Raw genomic sequence first — 6,187 nt, forward strand, 5'->3', positions numbered from 1 at the left:
TCGGGAGTGTAAGGGGGTTTGTGAAATGAGATGTTGTTTTATTGGGGACCATATTGGGTCACTGTCTGTTTCATCCCTAAGTTCTCGCATGGGTATGCATGTGGTTTGGGTGACAGGGTTAATGTGGTTTTGTCTGCTCAAGGAATCTGCCACTACATTAGCTTTTCCGGCTAAGTATGTTATCTTGGGATCAAAGTCTAATAAGGTGGTTTTCCATCTAGCAATTCTCCCGTGGAGGTCTTTTGTGTTGAAAAGGTAAACTAGGGGTTGGTGGTCTGTAAAGATGTTTATATTGTACCCTAGAATGAGATGTTTAAAATGTTTGAGTGCCCAAACGATAGCTAACCCTTCTTTGTGTGTTGTGGAGTAATTACTTTCAGCCTTGTTGAGGACTATACTTGCGTAGGCTATGGGGTGCTCTTTGCCATTGTCGTCTTTTTGTTGTAAGACTGCGCCTATTCCTACAGAGGAGGCGTCTGTGTAAAGAAGGAATTCCTTCTTCATGTCAGGGAAAACTAGTACAGGGGCTGTGGTGAGTGCGTGTTTGAGAGTGTCGAAACTTTGCTGTTCTGCTTCTGACCATTGAAATGGCTCGCCTTTCCTTGTGAATTTGGTCAGAGGGGAAGCGATATCAGCAAAGTTTCGGATAAAGTGTCTGTAGTATGATGCAAGACCTATGAAGCTTCTAGTTTGGGTTGTGTCTTTGGGTGTTGGGAATTTGTTTATAGCTTCTATCTTGTCTGTGTTGGTATGGATACCTCTGGCATCTACCTTATGTCCTAGGAAGGTGAGTTCCGTCTGTAGGAATTTACACTTTCCTAGTTGGACTTTTAATCCAGTGATTTTGAGTCGTTTTAGGACAATCTCTAGTGTGTGAAGATGTTCTCTTTGTGTGGGGTTGTAAATGATGAGGTCGTCTAAGTAGACGAACAATGAGACTCCTATCATGTCACTGAAAATCCGGGTCATCAACCTTTGTTGGGTTGAGGGGGCGTTTTTTAAGCCAAAGGGCATCCGTTGAAAATGGAAATGCCCTTTATCAGTGGAGAAAGCTGTTATGGCTTTCGACTCATCTGTTAATTCCACCTGCCAGAAGGCTGACTTAAGGTCAATTGTGGAAAAAACTGTGTTCCCGTTGCCAATGCATTGTAGTACATCTTGCATGGCGGGGAGGGGGTGTGGGTCAGATTGAGTGAGGTGGTTGACTTTACGAAAGTCCACCACAGGGCGTAAGGTTCCATCTTTCTTAGGGACCAAGAAGAGGGGACTGTTCCATGGGGAGTCTGAATGGGAAATGACGCCTTGGTGTATCATCTCTTGGACACTGTCATTGACTTGGGATTTCCTACTGTGAGGTATGCGGTAAGCGGGGGTGTATGAAGGGGGGGTGTTAGGGGGGATTTGGATGTGATGCTTGATAATATCACATTTGCCTAGTGGTTCACCTTCTAAGGCGATAGCTGATCTATTCCTTTGTAGGAGGGTTAACAGTTCACTATGGGTTTCTCCGGTAGCTGATGTCGTGATTTGGTCTGGGTGGATAGGGGGAAGGGGTTGTGTTGGTCTCACTTGGTTGATGTGTTGTGGCAGTGGTTCCTGGATAGGGGAATTATGGAGGTGGACTGCGCAAATGTTTGTATTCTTCCTGATTTTACGGTGTTGGTCTGACATGTTTGTTAACATAGCTAGTGTATGTTTATTGTCTGATATTGTATCCCAGGAGGACTCAATGGCTATGTTGTTAAGCCTGGACGTGTCTGAGTCGATTATGACGTCCTGATGTTCGATTGCACCGGGTATGTATAGTGGAACTGTTATAGAATGTCTAGGGGGTATGGTGACTGTGTTAGACATCAATGCCTTTGAGGTGACATAAGGGGGTGGTCGGAAGGAATAGTTGTTAGTTGGAATTGGAGTATTTGAGGAAAGGAGACATGAGAGAGGTTGTCTGTCTGAGTCGGGTGTCTCAGTGACGGTTGGCTCATCATTTACATCTGTGAAACTGATGTTATTTTTGTCTAGGTCTATAATAGTTTTCCATGTCCTCAATGATTTTAATCCTATTATACCTTGTTGATCGAGACTCCATTCGTCAGCTATGTGGAAAGGTGTGAAACCTACCTTACAATTATTGACTTCAATGTTTAAGTCTATGGTGTCGTGCAGAGAAATTGTGCTCCCTTCTATTAGGAGTCCTTCCATATTGGAAAATTGAATTTGGGGTGGGTCATTTAATGCTTCATAGAGGGCTCTTGGGATGATGTTCAGGTTTGTTCCTGTATCAACCATCATGTCAACTGTAAGTTGATCTACACTCACTTCTAGGGTAAGGTAGTTGTGTTGTGTATGAGATATTCCTATGGTGGTTTGGTGCGTGAGGCTGGTACATGTTCCCCCAATCGGTGTTGGGTTGTGCGTGTTGTGTGGGAGGGAGCTGTTTGTCGAGGGGTGTGTCGAGGGGTGGTGAATGGTTGGTTAGTTCTCTGATGAGGTTGTTGTTGTGATTTCTGTAGGTAACACTCTTCGTTGGAGTGAGTTGTTGTTTTGTGTAGGCTGCAGTATTTGTTTGGATGTGTTGGTGTAGGTAGGAGTGGAGGTTTAAAGGGGGGTGGAACTTGTTTGTTTTGATTCTGAACTTGACACTGAGCATTCGTATGCGAGGTAGTAGCATGTACTGAGCAAGGGATGGGGTGGTGTACCTGCGGGTATTGTTGTTGCTGTGTTCGACACTGGGCATCGGTGTGGGAAATGGTTCCATGAACTGAGCAAGGGATAGGGTGGCGTGGTGCCTGTGTTTGTATTTGTTGTTTTTGTATGCAGTCTCTTGTGTTGTGACTGGTTGATGAATGGTAGGAGCACCACTTAGAAGGTTGTCCTTGATTGGTGGGAGGGGGCTGCTGTGAGTGAAGGCTATTTAGTCTGGGGAGATAGTGGGGGGTGTCTAAAGATACATTGCAAGCATTGATGATGTCTAAGATATAGGTATAAGCTAGAGGGTTTCTAGTGTCTAGTTCCCTTTTGGAGGCTTCCTTCAAACACTTTGGAGGGAGTTGGGAGAGATAGAAACCTATCTCAAAAAATGTTAGTAAGTTTTTTGTTGTTATTACATTTTGACCAAATTGGTCAGTGTGGGTCCAAGGAGAGTTATTCTCTAGGTCCTCCCTGACCTCTTTAATTCCGTTTGCTACGAAATCCATAATGTTCGTAACGGAATGTGGTTGGACTCTAGTGTTATTGAGGAAAGTGAGAAGGAAGGAGATGTTGTTTACTTGTTTGTTGTGAAAGACATTAAGAAGGTGGTGTTTATATTCCTGATATGTGATTCCACATGCAACTAAACTGTCTAGCATCCTTGCCTTTGAACGGCAAATGTCAGATGGGTCTATTTTCTGACGGCACAAATTTATTTTATCTGTCTCAGAGTAGTGTTTGTTCTTTGAGAAGAACAGGTCACATGCTGTCAAGAAGTCTGTAATGGATAGTCCACTATCTTGGGAAAAGGTTGGGATTTCTGTGAGGGGGGTTATGGTTTGATAGTTGTTAATTATTGTTGGTTGAGGTTGTGGGTAAGGATAATATTGTGGGTTTGGAGGAAGGTTAGGTGGTGGTTGGTGGTATGGAGTGGAGTGGGCTTGACCAGATGGGGTATGGGGGGAAGGAAAGGGGAAGTTTTGGTACTGCTGCTGAATGGGAGGGAGGTTATTATGTGTTGGGATATGGGGGTTGGATGGATTATGGTTTATAGGAGGTTTAGTTTGCATATTTGGCTGGATGGGAGGAATGGGTGGTTGTAGTTGTGAGGGGTGAAAGGGGTCTACTTGAGGAGGCTGGTTGAAAGGTGTGATATTAGGAGGAGTAATATGAGGAGTTGGTTGGGTGGGTTGTTGTGGTTGAGAGGGGTTGGAGGGGTCTACTTGAGGAGGTTGGTTGAAAAAAGGTTGGACATCGTTCTCATAAAGAGGGGTTATTGGGGTACCTGCCTTAGGAGCAGTTTTGTCAGGTTTATTTAACTGGTCATTGGTTAACTGTTTAGAGGTACTGTCAACCTGTGGATATAGGTAAAAATGGTCTGGTTTGTCATTGTCAATTAAGTCTTCTGTGTGTATTTCCTCTTTGTCGCTGGATATGTCCTGTGGTTGTTTTTCCTCTTTGGATCTTGACAGGACGCTATGCATCTTTTGAATGACTTTACTTCTCGTTCCAGTCGCCATGTTTGTCGAAGTATGTATTAGTTAATAGTTAGTATGTATTAGTTAATAGTATGTATTAGTCAATAGTTAGGTTTGATTTGTAGTCTAAGAAAAAAATAGTTAAAATAGGAATAATAGGTATATAGTAACTAAGGGTAATATGTTATGCTTAAATAAGGGAGGGGGGTTATGGGTTGTCAACATTTATATATGGGTTACATATAAGAACATATAATTATAAATGGTAAAATAGTAAATATGGCAATAATAATGATAGGTTATATATTGTGCAAATTATAGTATAATAATAATTATATGTGTACATATATAGCTGGTTAACAGTAGTAATTATGAAAGGTAAGTTACATTTATAAAAATGTCTAAGTTCTATGTAGAATATAAATGGGTGGTACGTAGTGAAAGCAATTAACGGTTATTGTATATATAAATATATATATAGTTTAGACAAGAATTACTTAACTGTAAGAATACATATGAATGTGATATTATGTAATAGTCAAATCTAGTAAAGTTATTGCATATCTATAAATATGAAATGGTATTAGGAATATGTGAAATTGGTAGAAAATATTGTGAAGAAGAATTATTTGATATTGGCAAAAAAAATTATGTGATTATAATAGTTATTGAGAGATATATTTAAAATAAAGTATTTTTAAATAATAAATTGGTACAGTATAAGATGGTAGTATGCAAAAATGATTTTAACTTAGTTGTGTAACTTAATTAAGTAGCTTAGTTTTATAATAAGATAATGTTGTTGAATTATTAAATCACTAAAGGTCCATATGTTATATATATGTAATCATAGGGTACCTTTATGGGTATATTCCTGGTTATCGATAATTATATCGATGTGCTTCCGGTCCGTCAGGTGTGGCTGTGGCGGTCCGTAGACTTGTTTGTAGTTACGCGTTGAGAGGGGCGTAACGTCACCATATAAATAGGGTACTGGGGAGAGATGAGCGGTGTGTGGAAATATCTCTTGATGAGGGTAGTGCCTCGTAGATGTTCTCGTAAAAAAAGGGAGACAGGCAGTATCAGGGATGGTGAGTGATGGATAATGTATTGTGTATTATCACGGGATATATTGGAATTAAGTGGAAGTAAGTTGAGGAAATTTGTTATGTTACCTGTAATCAGTAGGTTGACGGTAGATGGGTCGGTGGTAGCGTACTAGAATAACACTGGGTGATTCAGGTTGTGTGCGTCTGGGAGGGAACGGTTGGTGTGAAGAGGTCGAGTATTCTCTTGGACTCTGGCAGAGGGAGCGGTTGGAACTGGGAGGTGTAGTCGTATTGGTTTCGCCGGCTCGAATGGAGTCGTGTGGCGTGGGGGACTTACTCAGACGTGTTTGCTTGGAGACAGGCGATTCTCTTCGGAGATGTGGGGGGGTACTGTGGCTGCCACCATTCGTTTGGATGTATCCGTGCGTAGGGTTCCCAGGGCCCAGCTGGACACATCAAACAGTATGTCTTATTTTCTTCACTTTATTTCCTTGAATTTAACAGTCTTATTACACCTTAACATCACCACTAACAGTATTCAAGTACATCACCGACCCGCTCTTTCGGCCGTGCGTCTCGGTTTTGTTCAGAAATACGCTGACGCATACAATAGGTCGGATGCCGACGATGGTGCTTACATGATTATTAACGGGAGCCTATAGTTTCTTACAACCTAATTCTTATGTTTACGTATAGGTACATCTCTAAACTTATTATATATGTGTATCCAAAGGGGAGAAGCTCGTTGTTATGTTGTTTTTCGTAATTGCCATGCCTGGCGGTGGACTGCACTTATAAGTGTGCGTTCGTGTGTGTGTGTGTGTGTGTGCTGTCCGTTGTCGCGAAGCTAAAGGATTGATGTGTCAGGGACTTGTGCATCCCACTGGGCCTCGTGATGCTGAGTTGGCGTTTGATGCTTGTGGTGGACAGTGAGTGAGGAAGTGGGTCATATGACTGGGGTTATATTAC

This window comes from Oratosquilla oratoria, chromosome 25 (assembly GCF_046742065.1).
Source record: "Oratosquilla oratoria isolate Oo_2021 chromosome 25, ASM4674206v1, whole genome shotgun sequence".
In the NCBI taxonomy this organism is placed as follows: Eukaryota; Metazoa; Arthropoda; class Malacostraca; order Stomatopoda; family Squillidae; genus Oratosquilla; species Oratosquilla oratoria.